Below are 17,459 nucleotides of genomic sequence, written 5' to 3'. Positions count from 1 at the left end.
CACATTTATTAATGGCCTTCCTTCTGCCTTCATGTCCTTAAATAACATTTCCTTCCATCATGTATGAGTGCTTTCTCACTTCTCAACTCCTTCAACAGTATCCTCTGTTTAACTCAAACCTTGTTCTCAAAATCAACCCCTCAATCCTTTTCCAGAGATTAGTAAATGACTCTACCACCTTCCCAGATACTCAAACCAAAATTCTGGCATCACTTTGATTCCTCCCTTTCCATATTTTCCTGCATGTAGTCACTCCATTGATTCCACCTTGGCAGCAAATGTACTTATCTGTCCTTCTTACTCCATGTTCACCACTAACACTCCAGTCCAGTCCAGTCCAGTTCAGTTCAGTCGCTCAGTCACATCTGACTCTTTGCAACCCCATGAACTGGAGCACGCCAGGCCTCCCTGTCCATCACCAACTCCCGGAGTTCACCCAAACTCATGTCCATCGAGTCAGTGATGCCATCCAACCATCTCATCCTCTATCGTCCCCTTCTCCACCTGTCCTCAATCTCTCCAAGCATCAGGGTCTTTTCCAATGAGTCAGCTCTTTGCATGAGGTGGACAAAGTACTGGAGTTTCAGCTTCAACATCAGTCCTTTCAATGAACACCCAGGACTGATCTCCTTTAGGATGGACTGGTTGGATCTCCTTGCAGTCCAAGGGACTCTCAAGAGTCTTCTACAACACCACAGTTCAAAAGCATCAATTCTTCAGTGTTCAGCTTTCTTTATAGTCCAACTCTCACATCTATACATTACCATTGGAAAAACCATAGCCTTGACTAGATGGACCTTTGTTGGCAAAGTAATGTCTCTGCTTTTGAATATGCTATCTAGGTTGGTCATAACTTTCCTTCCAAGGAGTAAGTGTCTTTTAATTTCATGGCTGCAGTCACCATTTGCAGTGATTTTGGAGCCCAGAAAAATTAAGTCAGCCACTGTTTCCACTGTTTCCCCATCTATTTGCCATGAAGTGATGGGACCGGATGCCATGATCTTGGTTTTCTGAATGTTGAGCTTTAAGCCAACTTTTTCACTCTCCTCTTTCACTTTCATCAAGAGGCTCTTTAGTTCTTCTTCACTTTCTGCCATAAGGGTGGTGTCATTTACATATCTGAGGTTATTGATATTTCTCCCAGCAATCTTGATTCCAGCTTGTGCTTCCTCCAGCTGAGGAGGATCACTGTGTGATCCACACAGTCAAAGGCTTTGGCATAGTCAATAAAGCAGACTCCAGGATAATCCACTATTACCTGATGCCTACAGAACTGTAACAATTCAAACTGCTGATCTTGTTTCCATTCTTCCTCTCCTACAATCCATTCTCCACAAGGTAGACCCATCTTTTAAATATGAACTTCTGTTCACATCATTCTTTTGCTTGAAGCCTATCATGGCCTTCCCATATTTTTAGATCCTACAAGGCCCACATTTTCTAACATCTTCTTTAGCTCTCCCTCTAGCTCACCATGCACCCCATATATGCTAACCTTTCAATTTTCCAAAAGTGTTGCTCTCCTTTCCACATGGGGGTTTTCCCTCTGTGGTAACAGGCCTCTCCCATTTCTCCCTCAGTCAGGTCAATTCCTATTCTTTCTTCCTGTAAAACTGATATATCACTTCTTCTAAAAAGTCTTTTCTAACCTTCACACTTTCTCACAGCATCCAGACTTTTTTTGAGACTTATCACAAGTATCACTGGATAGTTTAGGGGGTGACTTTGGTTTACTAGGTCCTAATGGTGTTATCTGGGTCGTGAAGATCTTTTTTGTACAGTTCTTCTGTGTATTCTTGCCACCTCTTCTTAATATCTTCTGCTTCTGTTAGGTCCATACCATTTCTGTCCTTTATCAAGCCCATCTTTGCATGAAATGTTCCCTTGGTATCTCTAATTTTCTTGAAGAGATCCCTAGTCTTTCCCATTCTGTTGTTTTCCTCTATTTCTTTGCATTGATCGCTGAGGAAGGCTTTCTTATCTCTTCTTGCTATTCTTTGGAATTCTGCATTCAGATGCTTATATCTTTCCTTTTCTCCTTTGCTTTTCACTTCTCTTCTTTTCACAGCTATGTGTAAGGCCTCCCCAGACAGCCATTTTGCTTTTTTGCATTTCTTTTCCATGGGGATGGTCTTGATCCCTGTCTCCTGTACAATGTCACAGAACTCATTCCATAGTTAATCAGGCACTCTATCTATCAGATCTAGGCCCTTAAATCTATTTCTCACTTCCACTGTATAATCATAAGGGATTTGATTTAGGTCAGACCTGAATGGTCTAGTGGTTTTCCCCACTTTCTTCAATTTCAGTCTGAATTTGGCAATAAGGAGTTCATGATCTGAGCCACAGTCAGCCTCTGGTCTTGTTTTTGTTGACTGTATAGAGCTTCTCCCTCTTTGACTGCAAAGAATATAATCAATCTGATTTCGGTGCTGACCATCTGGTGATGTCCATGTGTAGAGTCTTCTCTTGTGTTGTTGGAAGAGGGTGTTTGCTATGACCAGTGCAAACCAGTGCTATGACCAGATAATCATGAAGGTGTGATCACTCATCTAGAGCCAGACATCCTGGAATGTGAAGTCAAGTGGGCCTTAGAAAACATCACTATGAACAAAGCTAGTGGAGGTGATGGAATTCCAGTTGAGCTATTTCAAATCCTGAAAGATGATGCTGTGAAAGTGCTACACTCAATATGCCAGCAAATTTGGAAAACTCAGCAGTGGCCACAGGACTGGAAAAGGTCAGTTTTCATTCCAATCCCAAAGAAAGGCAATGCCAAAGAATGCTCAAACTACCACACAATTGCACTCATCTCACATGCTAGTAAAGTAATGCTCAAAATTCTCCAAGCCAGGCTTTAGCAATACATGAACCATGAACTTGCTGATGTTCAAGCTGGTTTTAGAAAAGGCAGAGGAACCAGAGATCAAATTGCCAACATCCAATGGATCATGGAAAAAGCAAGAGAGTTCCAGTAAAACATCTATTTCTGCTTTATTGACTATGCCAAAGCCTTTGACTGTGTGGATCATAATAAACTGTGGAAAATTCTGAAAGAGATTGGAATACCAGACCACCTGGCCTGCCTCTTGAGAAACCTGTATGCAGGTCAGGAAGCAACAGTTAGAACTGGACATGGAACAACAGACTGGTTCCAAATAGGAAAAGGAGTATGTCAAGGCTGTATATTATCACCCTGCTTATTTAACTTATATGCAGAGTACATCATGAGAAACGCTGGACTGGAAGAAACACAAGCTGGAATCAAGATTGCCAGGAGAAATCTCAATAACCTCAGATATGCAGATGACACCACCTTTTTGGCAGAAAGTGAAGAGGAACTAAAAAGCCTCTTGATGAAGGTGAAAGTGGAGAGTGGAAAAGTTGGCTTAAAGCTCAACATTCAGAAAATGAAGATCATGGCATCTGGTCCCATCACTTCATGGGAAATAGATGGGGAAGCAGTGGAAACAGTGTCAGACTTTATTTTGGGGGGCTCAAAATCACTACAAATGGTGACTGCAGCCATGAAATTAAAAGATGCTTACTCCTTGGAAGGAAAGTTATGACCAACCTAGACAGCATATTCAAAAGCAGAGACATTACTTTGCCAACAAAGGTCTGTCTAGTCAAGGCTGTGGTTTTTCCTGTGGTCATGTATGGATGTGAGAGTTGGACTGTGAAGCAGGCTGAGGGCCGAAGAATTGATGCTTTTAAACTGTGGTGTTGCAGAAGACTCTTGAGAGTCCCTTGGACTGCAAGGAGATCCAACCAGTCCATTCTGAAGGAGATCAGTCCTGGGATTTCTTTGGAGGGAATGATGCTGAAGCTGAAACTCCAGTACTTTGGCCACCACATGCGAAGAGTTGACTCATTTGAAAAGACCCTGATGCTGGGAGGGATTGGGGGCAGGAGGAGAAGGGGACGACAGAGAATGAGATGGCTGGATGTCATCAGCGACTCGATGGACATGAGTTTGGGTAAACTCTGGGAGTTGGTGATGGACAAGGAGGCCTGGCGTGCTGTGATTCATGGGGTCTCAAAGAGTTGGACACGACTGAGCAACTGAACTGAACTGAATGGTGTTATAAGCCTAAACTCCAGGAGGAACTATGTCTCCTGTTCACTTCTGAATCCCCATGGATGGCGGGAACACCTTAACTTGGTTTATTGTTAAGAAATATGTCTTGAGTGAATTAACCCCACCTAATTTTGTTCTCTCTTCCCCTACACATCCCTTCCCATGTGAGCTTCAGTTTGCACCACTGAAAAAATTTGTACTAGTCTAAAAGTCCTTTTAGTGGCTGTAGTCAAGGTACTTGATCTGCTTTAGGATTAGATTGTAAGCTCTATGTGGGAAAATGCCATGTTATCTATTTCTTCTGTTTTTACCATATATTTATTACTCCCAATACTATGACATCATATTTACTAGTGTTTACTGGCTGACTGGTAATTCATACTCTTTCTGGATAACTATTTAATTCTCCGCAAGATTCATCCTTTCTACAATATGATAGTTATTGATATAACTGTGGTTGTATATAGTTGATAAATCTTCTACATATATATAGTTATAAATGGATGTGTATATATAGATAGATTCTCCTACTGAGTGGCAATATGAAATCAATGTTTTTAAACTTCAATGACTATTTTAAATGTTTAATAAATTATTAGCTTAATATTTAGTAACTTCATACCTTTGATGCATCATATTAATAGAGAAAGCAAGGAAATTCCAGAAAAAAAATCTACTTCTGTTTCATTGACTATGCTAAAGACTTTGATTGTATAGATCACAACAAACTCTGGAATATTCTTAAAGAGATGGAAATACCATACCCTTACCTGTCTCCTCAGAAACCTGTATGGGGGTCAAGAAGCAACAGTTAGAACTGGACATTGAAAAACTGGTTCAAATTTGGGAAAGGAGTATGACAAGGCTGTATACTGTCACCTTGCTTATTTAACTTCTATGCAGACTACATTATGTTAAATGCTGGGCTGGATGAAGCACAAGCTGGAGTCAAGATTTCCGGGAGAAATATCAACCTCAGGTGTGCAGATGATACCACTTTAATGGCAGAAAGTGAAGAGGAACTAAACAGCCTCTTGATGAAGGTGAAAGAGAAGAGTGAAAAAGCTGGCTTACAACTCAACATTCAAAAAATGAAGATCATGGCCTCCATTTCAGGGCAAATAGAAGAAGTTAAAGTGGAAGCAGTGACAGATTTTCTTTTCTTGGGCTCCCAGACCACTGTAACGGTGACTTCAGCCATGAAATTAAAAGACACTTGCTCCTTGGAAGGAAAGCTATGACAAACCTAGACAGAGTATTAAAAAGCAGAGGCATCAGTGCTGACAAAGGTCCAAAAGTCAGAGCTACAGTAATCATGTACAGATGTGAAAGTTGGACCATAGAGAAGGCTGAGTGCTGAAGAGTTGATGCTTTCGAATTGCAGTGCTGGAGAAGACTCTTGAAAGCCCATTGGACTGCAAGATCTAGCCAGTTGATCCTAAAGGAAAACAATTCTGAATATTAATTGAAAAGACTGCTACTGAAGCTGAAGTTTCAATACTTTGGCCACTTCATACAAAGAGTGGACTCATTGGGAAAGACCCTGATGCTGGCAAAGATTGAAGGCAAAAGGAGAAGGGGGCAGCAGATGATGAGATGGTTAGATACCACCACTGACTCAATGGACATGAATTTCAGCAAACTCCAGGAGATAGTGAAGGACAGGGAAGCCTGGCATGCCGAAGCACACAGGGTCACAAAGAGTCAGACACAACTTAGGGACTGAAAAATCACAACAAAAATTAATTCTAAGGCATGACCCAATTACACGAGAAAAAAAATATAGCTCTAGGATACAAGAACATTTAAAATATAGTCTTTAAATTCATTAACTGGTTGGATGAGGGCCACCCACATTAGGGAGGGCAATCTGCTTTTACACAGTCTCATGTTACTCTCATCCAGAATGTTAATCTCACCTCACAGACACACCCAGAATAATGTTTGACCAAATATCTAGGCACCTTATGGCACTGTCACATTGACACAAAAAATTAGCCATCACACCTTGGTTTCCCTAAATCCTTCTGGTTTTGTCTTTAAGATTTTTTTAAAAATTAAAAGATTTAAAGTCTTCCCTCAAATTTTAGATTAAATTAAATCCCCTTCGTCTTCATTCCTATAGCCCTCTTCTGTCCTTTCTTATTTATGACACTTATCATTCTTATAGTTAATCACATATTTAATATCAGTAATTCTCCTAGTCTATAGCTCTATGGCCACAGAGGCTGTTTTTTCCACTTCATTTCTACTATTGTCCTAGGTACCAGCACAGTGCCTAACCCAGAGGAGGCACTTAATAAACGTTTGTTGAAATTAATTGATTACATTCTAGTTCCTTGGCTTTATGACCTTTAAACAATCGTTTTCCAGGTCTGTACCGTATCCCAAGTATAAATGATGACAGTCTTCTTCCCATCTGCTTTCGACTGAACAAGAGCACCATGACTAAAATTTTTCTCCAGATTTGGGTTTAGCTAAAATCCGCGTTAAGTCAAATAACCGAAATGCTGGATCTGTTGCTCATTCTTCCAGCACACTACAGTGGTTTCAGCAGCATAAACTCCAGCCTGTCATTGTCCATCCACATAACCCTCAGAGAGGAAATCCCTAAGGTGATCATGGCTACAATGATTTGCCAGTTCAGCTTTGCATCCCTTGATAAACTTTATTATCAAATATAATATGAAAAAAAAAAGGAAATCCTGAGGCAATTCTTAGATAAAACAACTTGGGGCTTCTCCCTTCTTAAAAATAAAATTGTAATAATATGTGTTCCATGTTAAATTGGAAATATTATGAAATTTCTCTATAGTCTAACTATATTTAAACCATAGCTACTCTTTCATTTTTATTAAGAGATGAAAACTTAGCAATTCCCTAATTTACATTAATTTAAAAAAATGTATTTGGTTGCATCAAGCCTTCATTGTGGTGCAGGGCTTACTTGTCCCAAGGCTTGTAGAATCTTAGTTTTCTGACCAGGCATCAAACCCACGTACACTGGACCACCAGGGAAGTCCCATACATTAATTTTTAAAAAGAAAAACCATGACAGCAATTACCCTAACCTTTAAAGTATCACACATGTAAATATAGTTATTTACTATTTTCCCCTCTTTCAGCACTATAGTAGAGAAGGAATGAAGTCAGCCTAAGACTCAAAAGACCTACTTTTGATTCTTGACTCAATCTCTTTCTAGCCATGTAACTTTTGTTGTTTTGTTTAGTTGATAAGTTGTGTCTAACTCTTGTGCAGCCCCATGGACCAGGCTCCTCTGTTCATGGAATTTCCCAAACAAGAATACTGGACTGAGTTGCCATTTCCTTCTCCAGGAGCTCTTCCTGACCCAGGGATCAAACCCAGGGCTCCTGCCACATCTCCTGCATTGTAGGCGGGTTCTTTACCACTGAGACACCACCATGTAACTTTAGCTATCAACTTATCAACCTGTAAAAATGAAGCTGATTAATGTCTTTCCTACCTATCCCCCCCAAAGTTGTATAAATTAAATGAGAAATCATATGTAAACATAACTTTCTAATTATTAAGGACTACACATGTGAAGCCAATATTGATGCTATGTTAAACAAGTATATTTGATTTTAAAAATTTTTCTCAAAATGAATTTTTCCATTAAGGTTTGACTAATACTTTTAAACTTTTGCTCCAGTTTTCATACTTAACTTTTTTACAGCAACTTCTTTTCCTAACTCCATTAGGTTATCTTGTACTTAATGCTAATGCTGCTGCTGCTGCTTCTGCTGCTGCTGCTAAGTCACTTCAGTCGTGTCCAACTCTGTGTGACCCCATAGACGGCAGCCCACCAGGCTCCACCGTCCCTGGGATTCTCCAGGCAACAACACTGGAATGGGTTGCCATTTCCTTCTCCACTGCATGAAAGTGAAAAGTGAAAGTGAAGTCGCTCAGTTATGTCCGACTCTGTGCGACCCCATGGACTGCAGCCTATTAGGCTTCTCCGTCCATGGGATTTTCCAGGCAAGAGTACTGGAATGGGTTGCCATTGCCTTATCCATGTACTTAATGGGTAATGAACAAATAGTTTGTTGAATGGACAAATGATTACTTCATCTTTTCAGGGAGGTAGTTGTTTTATAAAGCAAAACCTTTAGTTAGCTTCTTAGTCAATGCATATATAGGCAACTACAATTTTCAGGAAGAGCTTTAACCTCAGGGAATTCAATGAATTTTATATAAGTTAAAGATGCTCCACTATAAAGCACCAGGCAAGATGCTAAATAAAAAGCAATGTTGGCACCATGTTTAAACTTCTCATTGAGGCTTCCATCATAGAAAAAGATGGTTTGTTTCCACCAGGGCATCAGAGACAGCAGCATGCTCTCATCATCTGGGTATAATAAATGAAGAATTTGAGTCATAAAAATTTTTGCCCAATTTAAGATGCACAGTATTGCTTTTCTCAAACTGACTGCCCCTGGTGGTTCCAGTTAACACTTCCATTCAAAATTAAAACAAAACAAAACAAAAACCTTAAAAGCCTTTTGAGCTGACATTTAAAATAATTTGGGGAACAATGCTAAGATTTAATCTCTTTTACATCAAACCTACTGTGAGATATGATTGTGTAGGCTTCCCCCAGTTCTCTGCCACTTATGGCAGACCTGCTGAAAAGCAACATAGAGGGTAGAAATCAGTCTTCCCAGGAAACAAATGATGAGACCATGTGCATTTTAGATTTCTTTGCAGAGCAGGTTTAATCAACAGCAACAAGAGCAAATCCCATAGGATTGGATTCTATCTGGCCATAGGCAAACTGAGTCAAAAACAAAATAAAAAATTTTAACTGCTTTTTCAAAATTTGAATCTTTGTCGAGCAACATCCTATAATTTTTTTACTAGCTTATGGGAAAATATACTCTAACCTGGCTACTGGATATACAACAGGCTCAACAAGAAACTGTTGTGAACCAAGAGTAGAAACTTTGGAATTGGCAAAAATGTATTTTCAAAAAATTGACCATGAATTGCCTTTAATCAATACAGATTCTTTTGAAGTAGGAGAAAGAACAGGAGAAAAGAGATCATAATGATGAAGCATCTCTTCCACCTCTCTTTAGTAAAAATTTAGTTTCTTACAGAGTTCTGAAGACAAAATTTCAGACTTTCTAAATTGAAAAACAAAGGAAGAAATTACAAGTGCAAAAATTTTAAGCTGACTTTATAAGAATGGAAAACTCATGTGCATCCAAGCCAAATAAGAATCATGTGGCATAAATAAGACCAAGAGTTACTATCACTACGATGTAAAAAGCTCATTCAAGTAGATATAAACAACAAGCACACACCCCCAAAACTGAACAATGGGTACGCACTATCTCAAATGGAGAAATTGGAGAAAAGAAATATATGAAAAAAGCTCAACCTCACTAGTAAGTAAATAATTATAAATTAAAGGAAAATGCTATGCTTCATCTATTAAACAAAGGTTAAAAATGATAATACTAATTTTAGTGAGTATAAGCTGAAATGTATAAAACTCTTACATGTTGCTAGCAAGAGTATAATTTAGTTTGTTTTCTGAGACCATTTTAACCATAAACATTGAGTTTTAAAAACACCCTTATTCTTTAATCCAATACATTCGTTTATAGGGTTCATTATTCTGAGAAAACAATAAAGAATCTCACAAAGACCTATGTGGAAAAATCTTCATTATCACTTTTATATAATAGAGGAAAATTGTAAATAATCAGTTACATCAATAAATGACCAAGGCATTTCATATGATGGAATATGATGTCAACATAAAAAGCAACATTTTTAAAGAATAACTGATGGCAATGGAAAATGCTATCATTTGAAATTAAGTGAAAAAGTAGAACACAAAACTATATATACCATCGCCATATTTTGGGTAAAATATAGGCATAGGATAAAAAAGACAAGAAATATAGGAATATGTCAACAAGGGATAAAGAAAACTATATTTTCTTCCTTGTACATTTTCTAAATGTTTTATAATAACCATATTGCATGAGTGCTAAGCGCTTCAGCCGTGTCCAACTCTGTATGACACTGAGGACTGTAGCACACCAGGCTCCTCTGTCCATGGGATTCTCCAGGCAAGAACTCTGGAGTGGGTTGCCATGCCCTCCTCCAGGGGATCTTCCTGTCCCAGGGATCAAACCCACATCTCATAGGTCTACCTGCGTTGGCAGGTGGGTTCTTTACCACTAGCGCCACCTGGGAAGCCCCAATAAACATATTAGCTTATAATTTTTAAAAGTTCTAATTACGGAGTAAAAGGTCCACTACTGATGCATTCTTGTCAGGTCAGTGGTTATCAACTTGGCTTCAGAAGGGAGTACAAAAACAATAATATTTCTAACTTGTTTTGCACTTCAAAACTCAAAATCAATCTCATCCATTAAGCTTCCATGGAAATACCCGTAAGCATTCTAACTCAAAGAAATCTCTCCCTTCAAAAATTCACACTTTGTTTACATGCATCTTTTTATTTAAGAGCTAACAATTATTGACCTACTATCCTAAGAGCATTCGGTTCAGTTCAGTTCAGTCACTCAGTTGTGTCCGACTCTGCTTCCCCATGAACTGCACGCCAGGCCTCCCTGTCCATCACCAACTCCCAGAGTCTACCCAAACTCATGTCTCTTGAGTTGGTGATGCCATCCAAACATCTCATCCTCTGTCATCCCCTTCTCATCCTGCTCTCAATCTTTCCTAGTGTCAGGGTCTTTTCAAATGAGTCAGCTCTGCACATTAGATATGTTAATTGACCATCATGCGTGCTGCATGCTAAGTCACTTCAGTGGTATCTGACTCTTTGCGACCCTATGGACTATAGCCTGCCAGGCTCCTCTGATCATGGAATTCTCCAGGCAAGAATACTGGAATGGGTTGTCATGTCCTCCTTCAGGGAATCTTCCTAACCCAGGGATCAAATGTGTGCCTTACTTCCACATTGATGGGTAGGTTCTTTACCACTAATGCCACCTGAGAAGCCCAACTGACCATCATTATTCCATTTTATAGATGGGAAAATGGGGCATGGAGAGGTAAATGACTTGCCTAGAATCATACAACTAGTAAGTGGTAGATGAAGATTGAAATCAGGCAGCGTGACTCCTCCACCACATCTACGCACAGCGTTTTAGCATATTCTGTCTGCTGCGTCACCATTTTATGTGTGTTTAGCCTCCCCAGTGAGAGTGTAGATCCTTTAGGGGCAAGCATAGCACCTTGAACTTCTTCAGCCTGTCCTCAACAAGGCCCAGGATGGTGCCAGAGACTAAGGATACTGATCATAAATATGGATTTAATTGTATTAAAAAGAAAACAAACAAGTCAATGTGTTTACTTCACGAAGAGTGCTTTTGAAATTAATATTAATTTTCAAGACTTGTTTTCAAGACAGATATCTCTAAAAAGCAAACAATAACTGATCTAAATATGGTCTGGCCTTAATTTTCCTCATCTAGCAACAGAAAGACCAAATTTTAAAACATTAGTTTTAACTAAAGGAAATTAAGATGTTGTTATGAACTGCCTTTAATATAAACCCACTCATTATCTGTGGAATTCTTTAGGACAAATACAATTCAAAGATGGGACATAAAGAAGGGTGGAATGGGGATTTCCCTGGTGATCCAGTGGCTAAGACTCCAAGCTCCCAATGCAGGGGCCCAGGTTCAATCCCTAGTTCTTAGGTAACTAAATCCTAGAGTCCAACTAAAGATTCCACTTGCCATAATGAACATTGAAGATTCAGGGTGCTGCAATTAAGAGATCCCATGCTGCAACCAAGACCCTGTGCGGTCAGATAAATTAAAAAATAGAAAAAAATTTTAAAAGAAGGATGCAATGAAAGATCCTCCTTTTTCATTCTTGTCAAATAGGCAAGTGGTTTATAAACTTGGCTTCTAGAAGGTGTTGGTAAGTGCAAAACACAATTACTGTGCTTCCTGCTGCCTCAGCCAGCTTGTGGTGAAACATGTTTAGTAGTACATAACATGATGCCAGTTTTGGGGGGCAGAGATAAGAAAAAAATGCTATGGCTTATCCAAGTGAAATTACTGGAGAATTCTGGGTTGGATTACCTAAATTGGATTTTGGCTAAATGATTAAAGTGAAGTCTCTAAATGGGTAGAAAAGGCTGCTGGACCTTTAATGACCAGGGAAGATTAATATGACTCCATGTTGTAACTCAGTTGAAAGCCAGCCCTTTCCACAGTGGCCCCTGACACCAAAGCTGGCACAAGCTGGTTCAGAAGAAAGAGTGCCAGCATGTTGAATTACCAAATCATTTCCTAGAGCAGATTTTTCTTGGATACCTCCCATGCAGTTTCATCAAGGCATGGATCCTATTTCATTTATGAGCTCATAGCCCTAAGTGATGTCTATATGAATACTCAGAGAAAGGATTAAAGGAAGAGTCAAGAATATTTTTAATATCAAGGTGCTAAAGGCAAAAAAAAAATACTAGGCTTCTAGGGCTTGAGTGCTGAAATTGACACCAGCATGAACCTCATATATTGCTCTAGCCATGTTTGCCATTTCCAGTGACTGCCACCATGCTTCTTACATCCCATATCCCTTTCTTATTTTAGAAAGCTGTTTAAAGCTGCTTGCTAATGGAAACTCTGGCAGCATCTTCAATGAGACAACTATTGTAAGTTTATATCGACAGGATCCTATCTGTTCTTCTCGTTCCCAAGTATGTAAATAACACTGTGCCCAGTACTTGGTAGGTACACCATGTATGCTGTTAAACTCTTGGTTCTTTTTATTGCACTGTGGCCTAGTGTAAGAATCTCCTCTCCCCTTAAAACTTCCCCGAGCTCATTCCGCATTCTCATTCAGTCCTTCCTTCCTATCATTACTCTAATATCTTCTACACAAGATGATTCCCCTATTGAAGGAAATTTTGGTGGAGGATCTTCTGCTTCAGTTTGAGCAGCCAAAACTCCAACTCTAACACCTATCTGCAGGAAGAATCTTAAGGTTGTCCAATGGTTCGCCTCTTCCTATTATCCACCTCCTTATAGCCACATCTCTCAAAATCCTCTGCACATGGTTCTCCTTCATTTCTCAGATTGCAGTTTTTCTTCAAGTGCCTGTATCTGTAGGGAACAGAGAACAATGTCCTTAGTGCCACAGTGCATCCCCATCACATTTTAATTGTCTTCAAGCATTTAGAGAGAAGAATCTGCACTTGGAATTGTGAAACCTAGTTTCTAGTATTGAATGATGGAAACCACTTACCTTTTTGCTCATTTCCAAACAGGTAATAAAGATCCTATTGCCAAACATCTCTTGGGAGCAAGGACTAGAATCTTTATTATATTTGAAAATGCACAAAATCTATGAAATTATGCAAATAAAATATAAATACAGGCAAATTAAAACAATTTCAAAAATGTTAGTTAACTCAGAGTAAAGAGTCACTCATATGGTCGGCCAAAATTTACCTGCAAATAGCCAAATAAGTCATATTGAAATTAAAAGAGCTTTTACTCTTCAAAACACTTAAGAGTATTGCCCTAAAAAGGTAAACACTATAATAGGTCTTTGAAGTAGGAACTGGTTCTGCTGCCTTTCTCCCTCATTCCAGCCCCTTCAAAGTCATCAAAGCAATGTTCTTAAAAGTGTGAATGTCTTACAAGTAGCTTCTAATTGATTTTCCCTTCACTCTGTTCCTCACTGATCAGAGGTAATCTGACTTTTACATCCCTAATTATGCCTTTTTCAAAGAATATTAAGGCTAATATTGGTTTTAAATGGTCCTAAATGCATCTCTGCTTTTAACCTGGGCTGCTCTGGCCATCATGCATCCTGATGTTAGAGCAATCCTAAAGACAATATGTCCCAAGCCCCCAAACAGTAGGGTTTGTTTCAGGGTTACTTCTCTTTCTTTTTTCTCAAACAACTGTTGGATGTTCCCTACTTGATGATTTTCTTAGACCCCACTCCCAAAAGAAGATCAAAGTGTTCAAAGGATCACCCTTGTCTGAGTGATTTTCAGATTTAATGCATATTAAAAAAAAAGTGAAAAGCTCAAACCTTTGGGGGATATTTTTCAAAACTAAGATCCCTAGGCCCCATATCTCAGATACTTTAATCTAGTTGGGTAAGGCTAGGGATGTGCATTTTAAATGAGTAAGCTAACTGGTTCACAGATGTTGGTAATCTTTTTTGGAGAAACACTGTACTGCACAATAATATCTATCCCAGGCCCAACTGATCTTCCTGAATTAGTTCCCATACTAACTCCCAACTTCCATTCTTACTGTGTACACCTCATATGCATGTGGGTGCACACACACACACACACTCACACACACACACTCACATTGGGCCACAGAGGATAATGCATAGTCCAGCTTGTATGTTCTTCCCCTGTTCTCTCAGCCTTGACTGTCCTCCTTTCCCTTTGCCAGATGAAATCTGTATGTTTTCAAGGCCTTGCCCAGACACAAGTCGTAAAGCCTGCTCTGATATCCTAGTTAGGATTCTTTCCTTGAAATTTCTGCAGAACCAATTTATATGTCATCTGATCCTTACTGAAATATTGTTCACATTACATTGATTTTTTAGCCTATCAGTGTTCATTACTAAACTGTGAAATACTTGGAGCCAAGTATCATACCTCTTTATCTTTTTAGTCCTAGCAGAGGGCTGTTAATTTAATAATTGCTGAATAAATGTTTGTAAAATTAAACTTAGTTTAATTATGTCTATTAGATGTATTTAAAGTTAATTAAGCACTTCTCCCATCTTCTCTTGCAATATTGAGATCATCTCTGTGTACATGTAATAATACACAGCCCAGCGAGGCAAAATTATACATTACTATGTCTGTATTTGAAAGGGCTGCCTATCTTCTTTTTGCAACTGTGGGCTCCAGAATTTCACCCATAATAGACAGGCTGTAACTACAAGTATCTAAATACAAATAAAGAAATACTTAGGATTGTTTTTTAATGCAGAACTTAAAAAGAGGCCAAATATTTACCGGGAAATTAAATAATCCAATAATAAGAAGCTTCTGCAATCAAAGGAAACTGTTAGCAAGGTGAAAAGACAGCCTTCAGAATGGGAGAAAATAATAGCAAATGAAGCAACTGACAAACAACTAATCTCAAAAATCTACAAGCAGCTCCTACAGCTCAACTCCAGAAAAATAAATGACCCAATCAAAAAATGGGCCAAAGAACTAAATAGACATTTCTCCAAAGAAGACATACAGATGGCTAACAAACACATGAAAAGATGCTCAACATCACTCATTATCAGAGAAATGCAAATCAAAACCACTATGAGGTACCATTTCACACCAGTCAGAATGGCTGCGATCCAAAAGTCTACAAATAATAAATGCTGGAGAGGGTGTGGAGAAAAGGGAACCCTCTTACACTGTTGGTGGGAATGCAAACTAGTACAGCCACTATGGAGAACAGCGTGGAGATTCCTTAAAAAACTGGAAATAGAACTGCCTTATGATCCAGCAATCCCACTGCTGGGCATACACACTGAGGAAACCAGAAGGGAAAGAGACACGTGTACCCCAGTGTTCATCGCAGCACTGTTTATAATAGCCAGGACATGGAAGCAACCTAGATGCCCATCAGCAGATGAATGGATAAGAAAGCTGTGGTACATATACACAATGGAGTATTACTCAGCCATTAAAAAGAATACATTTGAATCAGTTCTAATGAGGTGGATGAAACTGGAGCCTATTATACAGAGTGAAGTAAGCCAGAAGGAAAAACACCAATACAGTATACTAACGCATATATATGGAATTTAGAAAGATGGTAACAGTAACCCTGTGTATGAGACAGCAAAAGAGACACTGATGTATAGAACAGTCTTATGGACTCTGTGGGAGAGGGAGAGGGTGGGAAGATTTGGGAGAATGGCATTGAAACATGTAAAATATCATGTATGAAACGAGTTGCCAGTCCAGGTTCGATGCACGATACTGGATGCTTGGGGCTGGTGCGCTGGGACGACCCAGAGGGATGGTATGGGGAGGGAGGAGGGAGGAGGGTTCAGGATGGGGAGCACGTGTATACCTGTGGCGGATTCATTTTGATATTTGGCAAAACTAATACAATTATGTAAAGTTTAAAAATAAAAAGAATTAAAAGAAAATATTATATATAATAAATTTTGTTTTTAAAAACAAACAAACAAAAAAGAAAACCTTTTATACTCATCAAATTAGCAGAATATTAAAAGGATTGATAATATCATATATTATTAAGGAGATGGGTGAACTGAGCACCCTCGTCTATGGTGGATATGTAGATTAGCACAACAGTTCTGGAGAACAAACTGATAGCTTCTATTAAGATATAAGGTCTCACTGAGCCAGTATTTCTTCTGTTTTGTAATCTTCCCTAGAGACATCCACACAGGAATACACAGAAGAATGCACACCAATATTCACTGTAGCTTTGACTGTAATAGCTATAGATCTACTTCTTAGGGGATATGTAAATAAATGTTGGTATGGTCACACTATAGGATATTATGCAGCAGTTAATTATAAAAGATATAGACATGTACTGACACAGAAAGATCTTTACGATACATTATTGAGTTCAAAGTGAAAGTTGTAGCACCTATATTGTAGGATATAAGTTGATACTAAAAATTTAACAAAGTAGTACCTATACTGAACTGCAGTTCAGATGTAAACCTATGCATTAAAAGGTGTGGAAGACCATTACACAAACTGATGACATGAGTTACCCCTCCTAAGGAGATGAATGAAATTAGCTCAGTGGATTTAGGGGGAAGGAAGACAGTGGACTTTTCCTTTATTTGTATTGTCTGAGTATATGTTAAGTGAACTTGTATTCATATGTGAATACCATTATGGAAATGTTTTACCTAAAGGACTTTGGCTGTAAAATGATAAATACATTCTATGACATACTTGGTATAGTAGAGAACAGTATTATGGTTATCTTACTATACAGATACCATGTAATTAGCTTAAAACTGCAGTTTCCAAAGGATGTGCACATTCTAATGCTAATTGCCAATTTACTTTAAAAAAGCTTGACACAGACACTTAAGTAGCCTGTTGAAAGCGGAGATCTCTGTTTGGTCTGGTTACACTCTTTCTTCCTGTTTCCATGGGTCCTCCTCTCCATGCCCTCCCGCCTGCATGCTTATACTCACCCTGTGTTATCATTTTCCTATCCCAGGACTGATGACAAATCACAGAAGTCCTTACTCTCTACAGCTCTGTATGTATTAGTTAGAGTTCTCCAGAGAAACAAACTAAGGGCCTAGATATAGATATATAAAAAGAGATTTATTATGAGGAATTGGCTCACTTTGTTATGAATGTTGAGAAGC

The sequence above is a fragment of the Bos taurus genome, chromosome 10 (assembly GCF_002263795.3).
Source record: "Bos taurus isolate L1 Dominette 01449 registration number 42190680 breed Hereford chromosome 10, ARS-UCD2.0, whole genome shotgun sequence".
NCBI classification, from domain to species: Eukaryota; Metazoa; Chordata; class Mammalia; order Artiodactyla; family Bovidae; genus Bos; species Bos taurus.
The sequence above is the reverse complement of the archived record's forward strand: the minus strand, read 5'-3'. Positions refer to the sequence as shown.